At 42.9% G+C, this 21,776-nt stretch overlaps 1 protein-coding gene across 1 annotated transcript in view; it reads right to left on the reverse strand.

Moving 5' to 3' along the window:
* The window catches only part of DNER (delta/notch like EGF repeat containing), a 374,690-nt gene that overhangs the window by 165,076 nt on the left and 187,838 nt on the right, over nt 1-21,776 (reverse strand). The gene's annotated exons all lie outside the window — the stretch shown is intronic.

The following is a 21,776-nucleotide window of genomic DNA, read 5'->3' on the forward strand; positions in this document are numbered from 1 at the left end:
TGCCAAAGAATGTTCAAAGTACCACCCGATTGCACTCATCTCAAACACTAGCAAAGTAATACTCAAAATTCTCCAAGTTAGGCTTCAACAGTACATGAACTGAGAACTTCCAGATGTTCAAGCTGGATTTAGAAAAGGCAGAGGAACCAGAGATCAAATTGCCAACGGCCGTTGCATCATAGAAAAAGCAAGAGAATTCCAGAAAAACACCTACTTCTGCTTCATTGACTATGCTAGAGCCTTTGACTGTGTGGATCACAACAAACTGTGGAAAAAACTTCAAGAGATGGGAATACCAGACCACCTTATCTGCCTCCTGAGAAACCTGTATGCAGGTCAAGAAGCAACAGTTAGAATCATGGACCAATGGACTGGTTCCAAATTGAAAAAGGAGTTCATCCAGGCTGTATATTGCCACCTTGCTTATTTAACATCTATGCAGAGTACATCATGCGAAATGCTGGGCTGGATGAAGCACAAGCTGGAATCAAGGTTGCCGAGAGAAATACCAATAACCTCAGATATGCAGATGACACCACCCTTATGGCAGGAAGTGAAGAGGAACTAAAGACCCTCCTGATGAAAGTGAAAAAGGAGAGTGAAAAAGGTGGCTTAAAACTCAACATTCAGTGAAGATCATGGCATCTGGCCCCATCACTTCATGGCAAATAGATGGGGATACAATGGAAACAGTGACAGACTTCATTTTCTTGAGCTCCAAAATCACTGCAGATGGTGACTACAGCCATAAAATTAAAATGACGCTTGCTCCTTGGAAAAAAAGCTATGACAAACCTAGACAGAGTTTTAAAAAGCTGAGACATCACTTTGGTGACAAAGGTCCAACTAATCAAAGCTATGGTTTTTCCAGTAGTCATGTATGGATGTGAGAGTTGGACCATAAGGAAAGCTGAGCACCAAAAATTGATGCTTTGAACTGTGGTGTTGAAGACTCTTGAGAGTCCCCTGGACTGCAAGGAGATCCAACCAGTCCATCCTAAAGGGAATCAGTCCTGAATATTCATTGGAAGGACTGATGCTGAAGTTGAAGCATCAATACTTTGGCAACCTGATGTGAAGAACTGACTCATTGGAAAAGACCCTAATGCTGGGAAGGGTTGAAGGTGGGAAGAGAAGGCGACGACAGAGGATGAGATGGTTGGATGGCATCACTGACTCGATGGACATGGGTTTGAGCAGGATCCTCATGTTGGTGACGGCCAGGGAGGCCTGGTGTGCTGCAGTCCATGGCGTTGCAGAGTCAGACACAGCTGTGCAACTGAACTGACTGATTGATTCTCATGAAGTGATTTCTTTCGGGTGATAACGTAGTTCTCCAATTCTGAATCAGAGAAAATCTGCATATAAATTTTGAATGTAAGAACACTAATACTGTTCAGATCTTCTTTTCAAAAGTTTCTTGGTTAATATATTTTAACCATTTTGATAGTTGAAGTTTCTTTTCTAATTCATGTATGACTTTTACAATAGGATAGTGGATTTAGGCTTTTTTTTTTTTTTTGGAAAAAAAAAAGGAAATAAGTGCTTAATTCCTTAGAGTCTCAGGATTGTCATCATCAGGAGGTGGTAATGAAATGTCCATGTGACAGGTCAGTTCAGTTCAGTTCAGTCTCCTCTTTCACTTCATCAAGAGTGAATTTAGAGAATTTTAGTTCCCCTTCACTTTCTACCATAAGGGTGGTGTCATCTGCATATCTGAAGTTATTGATATTTCTCCCGGGAATCTTGATTCCAGCTTGTGCTTTTTCCAGCTCAGTGTTTCTCATGATGTACTCTGCATATAAGTTAAATAAGCAGGGTGACAATATACAGCCTTGACGTACTCCTTTTCCTATTTGGAACCAGTCTGTTGTTCCATGTCCAGTTCTAACTGTTGCTTCCTGACCTGCATACAGGTTTCTCAAGAGGCAGGTCAGGTGGTCTGGTATTCCCATCTCTTTCAGAATTTTCCACAGTTTATTGTGAATGTCACAAGAAGCCCTTAAATAACACAGATCCACGTAAGTGCTAGGAAAAAACCTTCATCTCACTTCCTGTTTCCTGTGCACAGGCTCTGATAAAGGCTGATACACCTAGTAGTGTTGTTATACATGACAGTCCCCAGTGAAGAGGCCAATCTCAAATCATTTTCTCTAATTATAATTTTTGAATGCTTGTGTTAGAAAAGAAAAATAAAAATCCATGAGTGAGCTCCAGTTCCTCTCTTCTCTGAGAGCTGCATAAACAGACCTTCGCTATAGAAAGACGTTCAAGGTCATTTACGTCATCTGATGAACATGTCTTCTAGGGCTTCTCGGCCTCTTCTGAAGTAAAACTAGTTTTGAACTTCCCTGGAAGTCCAGTGGTTAAGACTTCTCTTTCCAACGCAGGGAGCACAGGTTCGATCCCCGGTCAGGGAATGAAGATCCCACATACTGCACAGTGCAGCCAAAACCCAAATGTAAAACTAGTAGTTTTGTTTATTTGGCATATACCATCTGTCTCAGAAGAATGGCTCATCAGTTTCCCTCGTTTCTAAACCTATGAAGAAGAACTGGAAACTGAACGTGAGACTCTGATGCTGACCCATCTGACAAATCTCAGCCCCCCCAAATCCAGATCCCTGCTTTCAGATCCAACACCTCCAGCTGGATTCTAGAATTTCCTACTCTTCTCTGGCCTACTAAAATCAGCCCCTGCTTAAGTTAAGTTATTCCAGTTTTAATAATAGATAATGTCTTAATGTGGTACCATTTTAGGGACACTTGCATTTAAATAGGAAATCATGCCTTTATTACAAGGAATTAAGCTCAAATACTAAGACTCCAGGCATCCCGCCAGGCTGGTGCATCAAGGAAATTTGGGATGAAGGGACCTTCCTAGATGTCCTTGACTGTGTGCGCATGCACGGTTGCTCAGGTGTGTCCAGATCTTTGCGACCCCATGGACTGCAGCCCGCCAGACTCGTGTGTCCATAGGATTCTCCAGGCAACAATACTGGAGTGGGTTGCCATTTCCTCCTGCGAGGGATTTTCCCAACCCAGGGATTAAACCAGCAGGTTTTTTGTTTTGTTTTGTTTTTAACCACCAAGCCACCTGGGAAGAACTGGGAAGCCCCAGATGTCCTTGAACCCTACACTCACTCAGTCTGCTCTCCCAGTCCACTGCCTTCTGTCCAAAGCATGGGCAACTAAACCTCACCCATGTCTCTGGGCGTGTGTGTCTGTTAGTCACTCAGTCGTGTCCAACTCTTTGCGACCACATGAACTGTAGCCCGCCAGGCTCCTCTGTCCATGGGACTCTCCAGGCAAGAATACTGGAGTCGATAGCCATTCCCTTCTCCAGGGGATCTTCCCAACCCAGGGACTGAACCTGGATTTCCTGCATTGCAGGCAGATTCTTTACAGTCTGAGCCACCAGAGAAGCCTGTATCCACGTCTAGTTACGTTTATTTTTTTTAATTCAGTTCAAAATAAAGATCCTCATAATTAAAAACAAAAACTATCTCATACTACTACTGCTGGCTGGTAACTATGTTGTCCTGTTTATTATTGTTCCTCTTGAGGAACCATTATATGTTCATGAGTCTTTCTGGATAAAATTGATATTTGTCAACAATTTCATTTTTAACTGCAAAATTAAAAATACATAGAGTTAAACTGCTCTTCAAAACAATGGATAACAGTTAAGACAAACAACCAATCACCCATTTTAGTGGTCAACTGCATCCTCTCTTGTCTCAGCACAGATCCTAAAGACAAAATAAAACCAAAAACACTAATACATAGAGCATATGCTGGTGACTTGGATTCAGAAATTCAAGTATCAGCTTTCTCCCAACAATTTTCCTTTAAAATGAGAACTCTGAGAAGGAAATTAAATGTGAGTCTAGCCCTGAATGTATTCCACTAAAGTCAATTAAAATCTGTCATGCAGGCCAGAAGCATTCCTGGGTTGTTCAAAAGAGGATAAGGGTAGGCAGAGACATCCAAGGATAACAGGGTTGAATGCCAAGAGCAACAAGGGCCACAGGAAGGAGGCTCTTGATGGAGACAACAGATGCCGCTTTCATCATTTGCGTATCGCATCACCTTTTATTTCCAAAGCACTTTACAAAAGGCTCGCACATGTATGACCTCATTTCAAATTCCATTAGGATTTTCTCCAGCACCTCTATAAGACCTGGTCTCGCCCAAGGTCTTCCACATGCCACGGCCCTGTTACAGGGACATTTCATCTTTCCCATCGTCAGACAAGGATACTGAAGCTCTAGAGAATTAAGTGATGCAACTTCAGTAAGTGCCAGAGTTAGATCTTGACCCCTAATCTAACCTGTGTCCACTGGCCTCCACCTGCCCACAAAGCCTCCTACTTCACCAGAATGGTCCATAGAAACATGGAAGCCCACGCTGACAGCACCTGGACCAAGTAGAGGAGCCATGTGCACTTTTTAAACACACTGATATCTAGAGCCACCTTGAATTCTCTCTAGGTGATAATAATAATAAGGCTGGACTGGCTTCTCGCTGACCTAAACAAAACTAAAATGCTAGTACCTTTGGAAGTCCTACAAAATTTTTAAATTTCAGGGACTTTCCTGGTGGTCCAGTGGCTAAGATTCTGCACTCCCAATGTAAGGGGCCTGGGTTCAATCCCTGGTCATGGAACTAGATCCCACATGCTGCAACTAAGAGTTCACATGCCGTAACTAAAGATCGCACATGCCACAATGAAGACTGACGATCCCGCATGTCACAAAGATCTGGGGCCGTCAAATAAATAAACATTAAAAATAATAATAAATAAAATGAGATTTCAACCCTTCCTGAAATGAAGTCACCCCAAGAGCCTCAGTACCCCACATGGTAATTCTGATGAGGCAATGTCATGTCACAGGGCTGTGATGAGCAGAAAACCATTTCCACCAGGAAACAGCCATGCAACTGATGTCTCACTTAGCATCCTATGAATTTAAACCAAGCTAAATATAATGGAGTATTTTTGATTAAATTGCAAAACGAATTGTTCTTATGATAGAAATGGAAGCATAATATTATCTAAATATGGAAGTTGCTAAAGTAGATTTTTAAATGTATTATTAATTTATTTTAGCAACTTCAAACAGCCCAGAGGCAAAAGTCAAATTCGTGTACTGCTTCTGATTTTAGATGTCACAATATGAGGTTTTTTTTTTAGTCCTCAAAGTCTTCCATGTGTGAAGAAATTCTTAAAATAGAAGATTAAACTTTGGTTTAAAAATCAATAAAATAATTCAAGCTTAAGGAAGGGTGATGAGATTTTGAGTACAAGTTCTCACAGTCCATGACCCTGGCCTGTGGGGCAGCCCCTTCCTTAACCTAATCCAAGTTCAAGCTGGCCCCAGGCATCTTTACTTCAGACTCCTACAAAACTTCTGCCAAAACTACAGACTGTGTTCTCATCATTTCAGCCAGTGCCTTTCACAACATATAACCCATCCCTTTAATATTAATATGTTAGTTTGGGGACCTTCCCAGTGGATCACTGGCTAAGACTCCACACTCCCAATGCAAGAAGCCCAGGTTCAATCCCTCCTCAGGGAACTAGATCCCACGTGCCACAACTAAGAGTTCCCATGCCCCAACTAAGACCTCGCAGAGCCAAATAAATAAATTAAATTAATAAATTTTTTTAAAAGTACATTAGTTTCCACTAACCATTAATGCCTCTTGCATCGATGTTTAATTTGCTTGATTTATGGAACTTTGTTCAATTCTCTACTCCTGACAACACTTGATGATTACCTATTACACTTTGCTTACCAGCACTGAAACATATACAAAGGCAAACTGAGACCAGATAACAACAAAGAAAAGGATAAAAGTAAAATGTGACAAAGAAAGCATATAAAAAATGGAAACGGTTAATAGGAAAGAAAAACCAAAAACACATCAGTGAATCTGGCCCAAATTACTAAATTATAACGTGGAGACAGAATGAAGGGAGGAAAGTGAAATGTTTTTTTTTCTACAGATATAGACCTAGACACACACGCATGACTATTTTTGTTGTTGGAGTCACTGCATCGTGTCTGACTCTTTGCAACCCTGTGGCCTGCAGCCCATTATGCTGCTCTGTCCATGGAATTTTCCAGGCAAGAATACTGGAGTAGGTTGCCATTTCCTCTTCCAGGGGGTCTTCCTGACCCACGGATCAAACCTGCATCTCTTGCATTGCAGGCAGACTCTTTAACACTGAGCCACCAGGGAAGCCCCATGGCTATCTTGGGCAAGTATAAACAATATCATATAAGCTGCTATGGGTATTTTCTCTGTTCATGTGCTTCGTTACACCAGTTTCCTGCCAAAATGTTGTGATGGTGTGAAAACAAGACATGTAACTGACAGTTCCAATGTCCTACACAGTGATGACCTTTGGATTCTGGACAGCTCTGGAACTTTCCACATTTGCAGGGGCCTCTGTGGACTCCTCAGAAACAGTCACACCAGCATTCTCTGCATCTTTCCCGCCAGCCCAAAGTGTCCCTGCACATAACACACAGTCACCGCTAAGACACAGCTCGAATCTTCTGTGCAGGACTGTGCAGCAACCAGCCAGAGGCATGTAGAAGATGGTCTATTACATTCACGGAGATGACCCCAGGGGCCGGCAGTGACCTTGCTCTGCTTCTCTTTAACAAAGCAGTCGTATCCAGGGAAAGTGTTCATACTACCCATTCCAGCCCTCTTCTCCATCCTTTATTGACTTGGAAATATCCTGTTTAACTGCAGGATCATCATGAACCAGAAATTCTCCTCCAGCATGAACCTGGAACGGACACATGCTGTGGCTCAATTAAATGCTGATCTTAGCTTCTGAAAGCCCATTACGTGAAAGGAAGCTGAGCACAGAACAAGTTCCCTATTCTAATGAGTAATAGACATGCAGGTTTGGGCCAGGTTTTCAGGGACTACTCTGGGATACAAGCAGAAAGCAATCTGAGAGAAGAAAGCCATGTGACAGCTCAGGACAGCCTGACAAGTATTGGGGTAATGCCTGTCTCCGCCCCCCTGCCCCCACCATGAAGACTGTCGATTTCTGGCCAGTTTCCAGTGGAGGCAAGATCTTCTCCAAATCTGCCTTATCTCAGGTTCTCTAGAAATACAACAAGCTTCTAAATGGTTTCTTCACCCTGTTTTGTGCAGGTGAAACTCCATGTCTGACACTCAGAAGTGCTCACAGAACATGGGATGAGGGATGGAAATGCGGAGAAATAAATGATTCTCTGGGCGTCCCCGGTGGCTCAGTGGTAAAGAATCTGCCTGCAATACCGGAGATGCGGGTTCAATCCCTGGGTCAAGAACCTCCCCTGGAGGAAAAATGGTAACCCGCTCCAGTATTCTTGCCTAGAAAATTCCATGGACAGAGGAGCCAGGCAGGCTACAGTCCACAGGGTCACAAAGTGTCAGACATGACTGAGCATGCATGCATGCAAATGACTCCCAAATGGTAAGTGGAATAAACTCCTTCTGTGTGAGCAAGCAAGGCTGATGGTTTTCAGAGCCCTAAAGAAGAGCAGACCCACCAGATGTCACAGGCAAAGCCATTTAGCTGCATTATTCCCAGGGGCTCCCACTCAGCTCGCTGACTTATGGACTGAAAAACAGGCCAAATGGATAAGCACCTTGGGGAGAGGAAAGACAAGGAAAGTAACCCACCGAGTTCTAAAGAGATGGTTTTCTTCTCTTGGGCATAAAGTCTAATCAGAGCCTTATTTCTGTATTCCAAAATAGTTATTAAAATCTAAGAATCATAGTTATCTGCCTCTGATAAAGAATTATAGAATAAATGTCTCTCCTCTTTGTAAAGACTAAGCTCTGTGGGTTTCCTGGGTGGCTCAGTGGTAAATAATCCACCTGCCAATGCAGGAGAGACAGATTCAATCCCTGATTGGGGACGATCCCACATGCCGTGGGGCAACTAAACCCATGCACCCCAGCTACTGAGCTGGTGCTCAAGATACCAGAAGCCACAGCTACTGAAGCCTGTGCACCCTGGAGCCTGTGCTCCACAACGACAGAAGTCACCGCAATGAGAAGTCTGTGCACAACTAGAGAGTAGCCGCTACTGGCTGCAACTAAGCCCACTTAGCAACAAAGGCCCAGCACAGCCAAAAATAAACAAACTAAACATTTTTTAAGATGGAGAGGTGTAACAAACAGAGTATAAAATCAGGGGCTACAAAAAACAGTCCTGGAACTATTTTATCTTCCAAGTGGAACTTTTAAAGTCCTGGGGATGTAACGTACTGCAAGGTAACGATAGTTAATAACACTGTACTGCATTTTTGAAAGTTGCTAAAAGAACAGACCTTCAAAGTTCTCATCAGAAGAAAAAAAAATGTGTAACTGCGGTGATGGATTTAACTATTGTGAATGGATTAAACTTATTGTGACAATCATTTAACAATATCTATATAACCAAATCATTTTGTTGTACACCTGAAAACTAAAGCAATGATGTAAGTCAATTACATCTCCCTAAGCCTCCGGGGTAGTAGCCTAAAAAACAATTTTGGGGCTACGTGTAAAAGGCTGTCAGCCATACCTGCAGGGTTTTTCTCTTTCCCTGTGTTCCTCATGTCACCTATATCATGATTTTCTCAAAATTTACTCTAGAATAAAAGAGTCCCAGAGAACTTAGTCCCCTATTGTAACTGATGCCAAAAAAAACCCCATGGGAGTGGGGTTTATGAATCTAAATCTCTTCGGAAGATCTTGAGAATGGTGACTTTTAAGGTCTTGGTCTGATTTCTGTGGCATTTCACAAGGTTACCAGCATCTCATCTCAGGTCCCATCCAAGACCCACTCGGTCCAGAGCTGCATTTTTAACGAGATGTTCACAAGTGCACATGAAAGCTGGAGAACTGCTGCACCAACAAGTCAAGAGGTCGAATCATCTGAAAAGGTTTCCACCTGATGCTCCCTGCTTTTCCTTGAAGTAAACAGTAAAATTTCGCATGAAGATTCTAAAAACAGGCACTGACTCACTGTTGACACTGAAGGTCCTGCAGAGACCATGCTTCCCAGCAGGGGGAGCCCTGGAACAAAAGTCCAGAAACCTCCCTTCATTCTTTTCCTGGTTCAATTAATATCATGAATTAGCTCTTGGGCTTTGAGCAAATAGCTTAAATCCCCCTTCGACCTCGGTTACCTGGTGTTTAAAACAAAACAGGTAGGGAGGCCTCTAAAACCACCCTCCACTCTAAATGTTATAACCCTGGAAATGTCACCAGTGACATATATAATCCTCACCCTAATATATTTGGAATGCCACCAATCAATAATGCCTCTACAACTGTCTGTTAGCATGAGGGGGACACATTTCAATATTATGGAAAACTCTGATGCCAAATATCAATTTGATGAAACATCTATCCTTTGGGAGAAAATTTTGCAATTTTGAAAATAATTTATAATGACAAATATTAATATGTTGTCATATTTCATTGCAGGCAAAGATATGATTATCCTTCTGTCTATTACACAAAATGCAGCAATGGGTCTTTTTAAAACTTTCTAATTTATGGGAATATAGCCAATTACCAATGTTGTGATAGTTACAGGTGAACAGCGAAGGGTCTAAGCCATACATACACATGTATCCATTCTCTCCCAGGGGCTTCCCCGGCGGTTCAGTGGTAAAGAACCTGCCTGCCAATGCAAGAGATGTGAGTTCAGTCCCTGGGTTGAGAAGATCCCCTGGAGAAGGAAATGCCAACTCACTCTGTATTCTTGCCTAGGAAACGCCATGGACAGAGGAGCCTGGCAGGCTGCAAGTCAATGCGGTCACAAAGAGTCAGACTTAGGGATTAAACAACAACAACAATCTCCCCCAAACTCTCCTCTCATCCAGGCTACCACATAACATTGAGCAGAGTTCCCTGTGCTGTATACAAGAGTTCCTTGTAGGAGGTCTGCTTAAAATATAGGAGTATGTTCATGTTTATCCCAAACTCCCCAACTATCCCTTCTCCCATCCTTCCCCCTGGCAACCACAAGTTCATTCTCAAAATCTGTGAGTCTCTTTCTGTTTTAATTTAATGTCTGTAAGTAAATTCATGTGTATCAATTCTTTTCAGATTCCACATATAAGGAATGTCATATAGTATTTCTCCTTCTCTGTCTGACTTACTTCACTCAGTATGACATTCTCTAGGTCCATCCAGGTTGGTGCAAATGGCAATAAGCAATGGTTTTTCATTACATTAGCACCAAGGATTATAATTTAGACCCAAGTCCATGAAATTCTTAGATGGGCTGATCCTCGACTGTTGAAACAGCGACAGCGTGGCTGCACTTCCTTTTATGAACTCTGTATTTAGCATTTAGTATGCTTCCAATATTTATTATTCTATTTTTAGTATCCATAAAAGTACTCTGTCTCTCAAAGGCCCACAGAGTGGTTTCTGGAAATATAATCTGTGGGAGAAATCATCTATCATTTATTAGCACATAAATGTATCTCAGACTCTTTCATTTTGGCCATTAAGCATCTATGCTCTGGGCTTCCCCAATAGCTCAGCGGTAAAGAATCAGCCTACAGTGCAGGAGACACAGGAGACATGGGTTCAGTCCCTGGATGGGGAAGTCCAGAGCATAGATGCTTTCTCTGGCTCACAGATCTATCATTTGGCTCAGAAGTCTTTAATGAGTGCTGTCAATAAGCTATTCGTTCAGACAAGAGAAGGGTCCCCCTCCCCTTGGAAGGACAATCTCTTAGAATAAATTAGTCTTTCTTCCTCTGTCGTGTCACTAACCCCTGGCTCATCGAGTATATTCCCATCCACTAGTATGCTACTCTGACCCTCCCATACTGTGTTTCATTCCCTACTTAAAGGAGAAATTCTGCTCCAGTGCTGACAGAGCCGTGGGAGACCTAACCCCACCACATACTGAACAGAACTTTTAGAAACAGCTCCACAGCCTGATGATCAGCTGCTGTTTTGATGGAGAAGGATACAGTGAATGCCTGTCGGTGATGCTTTGATGGGCTTTCTCGTCTACGCTCTTGCCCTGTTTCTTTCTCAAAACTCTAAAGGGTCTCAGTTCCTTTTAGAGCTCTCACGAGGGCCTTTATATTCACTAATGATGGTGGAGAAAAACAGCTCTCAGAGAAGTGAAGGACGAATGAATATGGCATCTATTTCTGCCCCCTGGCATGTTGCTACTTCCTAACCTAAAGAGGAGCTCGCCCCGTGGTTTCAAAGCAAGAGGAGGATGGCATCAAAGATTCCATTGGTTCAAATTATTCTGACCTATTTCTTTTAAAAATGATACGGAAAGGATCGGCAATACTGCTTAAAATGCGCCTAGGGGGTTCTGACAACATTCTGGGTCACACTGTCTATAATGCAGCCTTGGATCAAAGAATGTGTTCTGATTCAAGAATTTATAAAACAAATACACCACGTCCTTTCCATGGTCCCATATTTACCAAACATAGAAACCCCTAATTTCATATCTAACTGAAAACTTCAGAGAACTGGTTCTCCATCACATACTTGTTCTTTTATTTATTTTGTCCATTAGGTTCATAGATGGTTTTTGAGCACCTCCCATGCAGAAAGCACCTTTCTAGTTGTTACAATGGATACGGAAGGGAGCAGCTGTTGTTCAGTCGCTCAGTCGTGTCCCACTCTTTTTGACCCCAAGGAATGCAACACACCAACCTCAGTCGTCCACTCCATCTCCTGGAGTTTTCTCAAATTCATGTCCACTGAGTTGGCGATGCTGTTCAAGCATCGCCTAAGAAGGAAGCAGACACAACAGCTAATGTCAACTATCTGGAGACGCCCCTGGGAAGGGCCCCATGATCCCAGGTCTAAGCTGGATGTTTCTCTGGCTCCCAGAACACACCTGCAAGCCTCCCCCAAAGCACGCATCTCACTGTTCTCACCCATGATTTACTGGCCAGCACGACCCTGAACCTCCCAGCTCCTTCTCAAAGGCCATGTCTTATCTGAGCAAATCTGCATCGCCCAGAGGCTCAGGCAGTACCAAGCACATGACAGGTGGTGACTCCACCCTTAAAGTGGTTCATGGAGTAAAGTGAACACAAAGAATAATGGACGTTCCCTGGTGGCTCAGCGGTAAAGAATCTGCCTGCAGTGCAGGAGACCTGGGTTCATTCCCTGAGTTGGGAAGATCCCCTGGAGAAGGAAATAGCAACCCACTCCAGTATTCTTGCCTGGGAAATCCCACGGACAGAAGGAGGCTGGGGGGCTACAGTCCATGGGGGTCATAAAGAGTCAGACATGACTGAGTGCCTGAACAACAGCAACAACATGAAATAGAAGCATAAATCAAATGTGTCTCATAAGAAAAATAAAATGTGTGGGACTTGAGAAGAGAGAGTTTGCAGTGGGGGAGGAGGAACAGCATCCCAGAAGGAAAAAGACCTTGAGCTGAACCTGAAATATAATTGGGCAGGTGGGAGGGCAGGGGACAGAGGGCTGGGGCAGGGTGGTGAGACACTGGGCATTACAGGTAGAGGAAAGGGCATGAGATAACCATGCAGATGTGAGGGGGGAGTTGGGGAGGGGGAGGCAGGGGCTGTGAGAGGGGCTGAGGCTACAGCTGGAAGGGGTGCCAGGAACGCAACTCACGGCTGGCACCTCACTCTGTTCTGGGAGTCAGAACTGAAATAAACAAACCTCAGAGATGGGAATTTACCCGGAGCCCTACCAAAGGCAAAAGTTCTTGAAAAAGGGAAAAAGACACAGGGGGTTGTTGACATGAGGCAGACAGGCTCCTAGAAGGACCATGTTCCCTACCTAGACCACATGGGCTGTAGAAAAAGGACAGTGGGTATTACCAAGCAATAGACAAAGCACCCGGTTCAGGTCACTGACGCATTTCTAAGCCCAGCTTAACCAAAAGAACTTAGCTATAGGAAGACCAGAGCTTCCCAGGGCTTGAATCTTTGACTTCCAAGAGTAGGGAGGGAAGTCACAGAAAGCCAGGGATCTTCAGAAGCCACCGTGCCACAGCTTTGCTCATGCACAAGCCCATACCTCAGGACAGAATTAAGACACTGACTCGTGAAGGAAATGAGAATGGCTTCTGGCCGTGATGACAGCCCAATTCTCTTTCCAAACAAAGTCTGAGTAGCTACTAGAGTAGCTCTAATCTAAACAGCCTAAGGATGCTGGATTCAGAAGGCAGGAACTAGAGACCTCTAAAGAACCTTCTAAGGATGGAGGCCTGACCCCATCTGCCTATCAATATAGACCATGGTCAATGAACAGGAAAGCTTTGGGATATGGATTGGACCACCTCACTTATCAGCATTTATCTTTTCATTAACTCCATGCGATCTTGAAATAATTAGCAATAAAACCTTTGAATAAAATATAGTGCCTTTTTGTTTTAGGGAATCAGCAGGAATAGGAAGATGATAAGCACTGCCCTTGAGACCTCTCTTTTCAGAATGATGGTCCATAATTGACTTTTGCATGAGAAGTGCCTGGCTGCCCAACAAAAGACATCATAATCTAAATGGTGGGCCTGGAATAAGACTTCTTGTCAACAGCCTCAGGTGAATGCTAGGGAATCCAAAATTTAAAACCAATCCTTTAATTTTGTGGGAAAAGGATGTAATTGGGTAGAAAGAGAACCATAATGAATCAGAGAGAAAAAATGGAAAGACTCTTGGGACAGTTAATTTTATGTGGCAACTTGGCTAGGCCATATGCCTAGATAATTGATTGAATATTATTCTGAATGGGAGTAAAAGTCGCTCAGTCATGTCTAACTCTTTGCAACACCATGGACTACACAGTTCATGGAATTCTCCAGACCAGAATACTGGAGTGGGCAGTCTTCCCCTTCTCCAAGGAATCTTCACAACCCAGAAATCGAACCCAGGTCTCCCACACTGCAAGCGGATTCTTTATCTGAGCCACAAGGGAAGCCCAAGAATACTTCAGTGGGTAGCCTATCCCTTCTCCAGCAGATCTTCCTGACCCAGGAAGCAAACCAAGGTCTCAAGCATTACAGGTGGATTCTTTATCAATTGAGCTATCAGGGAAGAAGAGAAATGAAAGGCAAAGAAGAAAAGGAAAGATATACCCACTTGAATCCAGAGTTCCAAAGAATAACAAGGAAAGATAAGAAAGCCTTCCTCAGTGATCAGTGCAAAGAAATAGAGGAAAACAATGCAGTGGGAAAGACAAGAGATCTTTTCAAGAAAATGAGAGATACCAAGGGAACATTTCATGCAAAGATGGGCTCAATAAAGGACAAAAATGGTATGAACCAAACAGAAACAGAAGATATTAAGAAGAGGTGGTAAGAATATACAGAAGAACTGTACAAAATAGATCTTCATGACCCAGATAACCGCAATGGTGTGATCACTCACACTCACCTAGAGCCAGATATCCTGGAATGCAAAGTCAAGCGGGCCTTAGGAAGCATCCCTATGAACAAAGCTAGTGGAGGTGATGGAGTTCCAGTTGAGCTATTTCAAATTGTAAAAGATGATGCTATGAAAGTGCTGCACTCAATATGCCAGCAAATCTGGAAAACTCAACAGTGGCCACAGGACTGGAAAAGGTCAGTTTTCATTCCAACCCCAAAGAAAGGCAATGCCAAAGAATGCTCAAACTACTGCACAATTGCACTCATCTCACACACTAGCAAAGTAATGCTCAAAACTCTCCAAGCCAGGCTACAACAGTACATGAACTATGAACATCCAAACGTTCAACCTGGATTTAGAAAAGGCAGAGGAACCAGAGATCAAAGTGGCAACATCTGTTGGATCATAGAAAAAGCAAGAGAGATCCAGGAAAACATCTGCTTCTGCTTTCTCAACTATGCCAAAGCTTTCAACTGTGTCGATCACAACAAACTCAAAAATTCATCAAGAGATGGGAATATCAGACCACCTGACCTGCCTCTTGAGAAATCTGTATGCAGGTCAAGAAGCAACAAGCTTCAGAAGACGGGATTTCCTGGTTCTAAATCAGGAAAGGAGTACATCAAGGCTGTATATTGTCACCATGCTTATTTAACATATATGCAGAATACATCATGTGAAATTCTGGGATGGATGAAGCACAAGCTGGAATCAAGATGGCCAGGAGAAATATCAATGACCTCATGATATGCAGATGACATCACCCTTATGGCAGAAAGTGAAGAAGAACTAAAGACCCTCTTGATGAAAGTGAAAGAGGAGAGCGAAAAAGTTGACTTAAAGCTCAACATTCAGAAAACTAAGACCATGCATCCAGTCCCATCACTTCATGGGAAATAGATGGGGAAACAATGGAAATGGTAAGAGACTTTATTTTGGGGGGCTCCAAAATCACTGCAGATGGTGACTGCAGCCATGAAATTAAAAGATGCTTGATCCGTGGAAGAAAAGCTATTACAAACCTAGACAGTATATTAAAAAGTAGAGACATCACTTTGCTGACAAGGTCTGTCTAGTCAAAGCTATGGTTTTTACAGTAGTTACATATGGATGTGACAGTTGGACTATAAAGAAAGCTGAGCACTGAAGAAGTGATGCTTTTGAACTGTGGTATTGGAGAAGACTCTTGAGAGTCTCTTGGACTGCAAGGAGAGCCAACCAGTCAATTCTAAAGGAAATCAGTCCTGAATATTCTTTGGAAGGACAGATGCTGAAGCTGAAACTTCAATACTTTGGTCACCTGATGCAAAGAACTGACTCATTGCAAAGACCTTGATGCTGGGAAAGATTGAAGGCAGGAGGAAAAGGGGACAACAGAGGATAAGATGCTTGAATGGCATCACCAACTAGATGGACATGAGTTTGAGTAAATTTCGGGAGCTGGTGATAGACAGGGAAGCCTGGCATACTGCTGTCCATGGGGGTCACAAAGAGTCAGAAACCACTGAGTGACTAAACTGAACTGACTCTTCTGAATGTTCCTGTGATGGTGTTTTTGGATGAAATTCTCATTTAAACCAGTGAATTCAGAGTAATGCAGATTGCCCTCCATAATGAGGGTGGGCCTCATCCAATCAGTTGAGGCCAGAATGGACCAAAATGCTGACCTTCCCCAGCAAAAGGAATTCTGCCTTCAGACTTCAGATACAACAAGAGCCCTTCCTTGTTCACCTGCAGATTGCCTCTGTAAGAATTGCAACTCTTTATTGAATCTTCAGCCCAGCATCCTCCATTAGATTTTTGATTCTCCAAGACTTCATAATGGTGGAGCCACAATGAACACCATGAATTAAAAGATGCTTGCTCCTTGGTAGAAAAGCTATGACAAACCTAGACAGCATATTAAAAATAAGAGACACCACTTTACCAACAAAGGTCTGTATACTCAAGCCTATGGTTTTTCTAGTAGTTGTACACCATTGTGAGAGTTGGACCATAGAGAAGGCTAAGCACTGAAGAACTGGTTGTTTCAAACTGCAGTGCTGGAGAAGACTCTTGAGAGTCCCTTGGACAGCAAGGAGATCAAACAACTCAATCCTCTAGGAAATCAACACTGAATATTCATTGGAAGGGTTGATACTGAAGCTGAAGCTCTAATACTTTGGCCATCTGATGTGAAAATCCAACTCATTGGAAAAGACCCTGATGTTGGGAAAGATTGAGGACAGGAGAGAAAGGGGGCAACAGAGGATGAGATGGTTGGATGGAATCACCAACTCAATGGACATGAGTCTGAGCAAACTCAGGAGATAATGAAGGACAGGGAAGCCTGGTGTGCTGCAGTTCATGGGGTCTCAAAGAGACATGACTTGGTGACTGAACAACAGCAACAATGAACCTGTTCCTTAAAACACATTTCTTTAGTTGATTGACTTATATATGTGTGTGTCTGTGTGTATATACATGTACATATATAATATTAATAAATATTAAAATTACATAAATTTTCTATCTATATACATCCATATATATCACAGACACACATAGAAACACATGTCGATATAGCCTGTTGGTTCTATTTCTCTGGAAAACCCTGATGAATAGACATCTCTTACTCTTGGGAGAGAGTCATGGAACCTAACTGATCAAAAGAAGGCTAAAGGTCCACATCAGAAAAGGCCGTGACAGTTACCTTTAAGGTAATTAAAGAATCATCAAATAGGCAGCAGCCAACCTTGCGGACAAAGTTCAAGAAGGAATGGTCAAGAGCCAAACATTTTTGCATAAAGAGAAGATCAGAATTAACCCTTGTCACAAAAGCAGTTTTCAAACATAGAGAGCTCCCAGTCTCCCAGTTTGACCCCCTCTCCCCTTCCCCACCATGTCCACCTGTGCATTCTCAAAGCCTGTGTCTTTTTTCCTACCCAGCAAACAGGTTCATCTGTACCATCTTTCTAGAGTCTACGTATATGCATTAATATACGATATTTGTTTCTCTATTTCTGAGTCAGTTCACTCTGTATGACAGACCTTAGGTCCATGCATGTCTCTACAAATGACCCTTTGTATTCCTTTCTATGGCTGGGTAATATTCCAGTGTATATATGTGTCATAAGTTTGTTATCCACTCATCTGCCAGTGGACACTTAGGTTGCTTCCATGTCCTGGCTATTGCAAATAGTGCTGCAGTGAATACTGGGATGCATGTGTCTCTTTGAATTATGGTTTTCTCAGGGTATATGCACTGCCATGTGTAAAGTGATAGTTAATGGAAACCCCCTGTATAGCACAGGCGGCTCAGCTCTGTGCTCTGTGATGACCTACATGGGTCTACACAGGCGGCATGGGGGTGTCGAGGGAGGTCCAAGAGGGAGGGGATATGTGCACACATATCTGGGTTGAGAAGATCCCCTGGAGAAGGGAATGGCTACCCACTCCAATGTTCATGCCTAAAGAATTCCATGGACTGAGGAGCCTGGCAGGCTCCATGGGGTCACAAAGAGTTGGATACTATTGAGCAACTAACACAACATAGTTGATTCACTTCATTGTGCAGCAGAAACTAACACAACACTGTGAAGCAACTATACTCCAAGTTTTAAAAAGAGCTCCTAAAAAGCCTCCCCAGGTTGGTGGGATATCTAAGAAGAGCAAACAAACGCTTTGTCACAAACCACCCATCACTCGAAATTGTGAAATATTCTCCAGCTAAAGCACTTTCGACAAAAGAGAAATGAGTTCCATTATCAAATGAGAATAGTGTGGAAGTAACAGAATTGCCTTTATTTGAATGGATGATCTAACAAAACAATAGAAAAACGATTAGAAACAATGAAATTAAACCACCAAATACAGTTCTTTTTGTTTTGTATGATGGAATAGATTCTTGCATTAGGTGAAAGGTTGGACTATATAATTTCTAATTTTAAGAAACAATAAAAAGAAAGAATCTTGAGAACGAGTCTTTTATTACTAGCAAACTGCTCCTAAATCTCTTCAACAGCCATGACGACAATCACAGAAAACCACGGGACTCAAAGAGACTCAGGAAAGATTCTCCACCTTTCCATTCTCACTCCTACCATGGCTCTCTCAGCTTTTGAGGAACAATAAGGCTGGTTTCCAGACATTTCTCTCCAAGATAACAATGTGTTAGGTCTATGAACAACATGGTAATTCCAGCCTGACCAGTTGCTTACAGTCACCAGGGGGTAATTATCGTATCTCAGATGAGATGACTGGTCACAGTTTCCTTAAATTCACTGGAGGTAAATGCAGGCTTTGACAGAATCAACAACACTTTAGAAGCACCTGGTGTGGAACTAGGAGGTGCAGACGGAGGGTAGAGGTGTTATTTCTGGACAGGGCACTCAGAGCTCTTCAAAGGGGCTGGAACCCATAAGAAGCTGTGCTGACATTAGCATGGATTCCAAGGCTTTTGAGTCATTTTTCAAAGAAACAAAGAGCTCTGACATTTGCCAAGTTGCCTGCCAGGTGCTAAATACTCCTACCACCTTTGGAATAAGTCCATTCTAAGCCACCAGGCAGAGACTCTGAGCTAAGCTTTCATGCAGATGAAACCCAAAGGCAGGCTGAATGTCACCAACATGGATGTTTTAAGATAACCTGGCAAATGGTTTTCAGATAAAAAGTGTCCCCAGAAGGGTCACATTATAAGAGAAAGCACTCTATGAGTCCCAGATTCCAAGCACAGCCCTTGGTTCTTCATTGAAGACGTTTCCCTGCCATCCACATGGCTTTTGAGGGCTAATCAGGCTGCAGAATTGGTCCCTGGGAATATTAAGAATGAATTTGGGGAGACTTCCCTGGTGGTCTAGTGGTTACAAATCTGCCTTGCAATGCAGGGGACACAGGTTCCATCTCTGGCCCAGGAACTAAGATTCCACGTTCCACAGAGCAACTAAGCCCGCATACCACAGCTAGAGAGTTCATGCAACTCAGTAAAAGTTCCTGAGGGCCTCAACCGACTCCCACCATGCCACAAAAGTAAAATAAATAAGACTTTTGAAAAAGTCTTCTTTTTCTGTTGTCCTTTCTCAAGCTTTTATCAAGCATAGTAGAAAAGTTTTTGTATACAATATATATAAAATAGGTATAATATATATTTTAGAAAACTTACGCATTTTTGCCTAACTAAAAAATTTATGACATTTTGATTTCACTAGTTTGACTTAGTATGAATAAAATGCTAGATTTCCCATTTAAAAACAGATATGCAATGAGCAACAAAGGTTTACTGTATAGCACAGGGAACTATAGTCAATATCTTGTGATAACCTATACTGGAAAATAATCTCAAAAATAATATATGCGTATGAAAGTGAAGTGAAGGTGAAAGTCACTCAGTTGTGTCCAACTCTTTGTGACCCCATGACAGTCCATGGAATCCTCCAGGCAAGAATACTGGAGTGGGTAGCCTTTCCCTTCTCCAGGGGATCTTCCCAACCCAGGGATCGGACCCAGGTCTCCCGCACTGCATATGACTGAATCACCTTGCTTGCATACCTGAAACACTGTAAATCAACTATATTTCAGTAAATATATATTAAAAAGAAGAGTGAATTTGGGGAGGACCCTTGTGCCTCCTCTTTGCAGCCTCACTGAGAAGATCTGATGATTTTCCACCTCGAGAGGCTGGCCTTCCTCAGCCTCTCGCCTTCATCTCTTCCAGAACTTCCGTATCAAACAAGCACCCCACTGCTTCCATCGCTTCTCATACTTCTGTATTAACTTGGATGGTCACAGAAGAACACTCAATAGCCTTTATTTGTTTATTAATAGAATAAGTGGATAAATAAAGCTTCCCTTCAGAGGTAAAGTCTCTGCCTGCAATGCAGGAAACGCAGGTTTGATCCCTGGGTCAGGAAGATCCCCTGGAGAAGGAAATGACAACGCACTCCAGTACTCTTGCCTGGAAAATTCCGTGGGCTACAGTCCATGGGGTCGCAAAGAGTCAGACACGACTGAGAGACTTCACTTTCACTTTCAGGATAGAGAAGAAGCAAGTCCAAGCTGGCCAAGAGAGAAGAAAATGGGAACTACAGGGCAGGCTCAGCTTGAGAAAGAACTCTCAGGCTTCCCCATGTGATGTCAGATGCTAAAGAGAAGGGGAGACAAAGCTCAAGTCTCGTTTGTTTTTTAAGGTTTTTTTGATGTGGACCATTTTTTTAAAGTCTTTATTGAATTTTCTACAATACTGCTTCTGTTTGATGTTTCAGTTTTTTGGCCAAGAGGCGTGTGGTATCTTAGCTTCCTCACCAGGGATTGAACCCATATCCCCTGCCTTGGAAGATGAAGTCCTAACCACTGGACCACCAGGGAACCCCAGGACTCACGTCTTCCAGAGCTGATGGCGCTGGTCCACAAAGGCCAGAGTGAATCGGCCTTCTCTCCCTGCCTCCTCCCCATCCCTTCTCTTACTTTTCCCTCACTTCTGTAACTGTTGTCACCACTGGGGACATGCAAAGTCTCAGGAGGGAATTAGGTCACAACAGGGAAATAGATAACTGTCTTAGCTTTTCTTTATTCTGCTTCTCTTGATTCTGCGACCAGATATGATAATTACTTCTCACAAAATCTCTACTTGATACCAAAGTAAGGGGGTCCAGCACTGCACAATTTCCCAGTATTTACCTTGAAAATTATATGGAAATTTATATATCTGTAAGTTGCATACAAATAATTGAAACCAGAAATTTGGCGATATTTTTAGCAAATGCACTTGCTCTCTCCCCTTTCATTCTTTATACACACACACACACAAACACACAACATATATGTGTGTGTGTATATATATATGGGCTTCTCTTGGACTACAAGGAGATCAATCCCATCAATCCTAAAGAAAATCAGTCCTGAATATTCACTGGAAGGACCAGTGCTGAAGCTGAAACTCCAATACTTTGGCCACCTGATGTGAAGAATTGACTCACTGGAAAAGACCCTGATGCTGGGAAAGATTGAAGGCAGGAGCAGAAGGGGAAGACAGAGGATGACATGGTTGGATGGCATCACCAACTCAACAGACATGCGTTTGAGCAAGCTCTGGGAGCTGGTGATGGACAGGGAAGCCTGGCGTGCTGCAGTCCATGGGGCTGCAAAGAGTTGGGCATGACTGAACGACTGAACTGAAGTGATGGGCTTCCCTGGTAGCTCAGAGGGTAAAGCATCTACCTGCTATGCAGGAGACCAGGATTCAGTCCTTGGGTTGGAAAAGGAAATGGCAATCCACTCCAGTATTCTTGCCTGGAAAATTCCATGGACAGAGCCTAGGGGGCTGCAGCCCATGTATATATACATGTGTGTGTGCTTATATGTAACTATACCCTAATGTAAACATGCATTTTCAAAG

The sequence above is a fragment of the Budorcas taxicolor genome, chromosome 2 (genome assembly GCF_023091745.1).
Source record: "Budorcas taxicolor isolate Tak-1 chromosome 2, Takin1.1, whole genome shotgun sequence".
In the NCBI taxonomy this organism is placed as follows: domain Eukaryota; kingdom Metazoa; phylum Chordata; class Mammalia; order Artiodactyla; family Bovidae; genus Budorcas; species Budorcas taxicolor.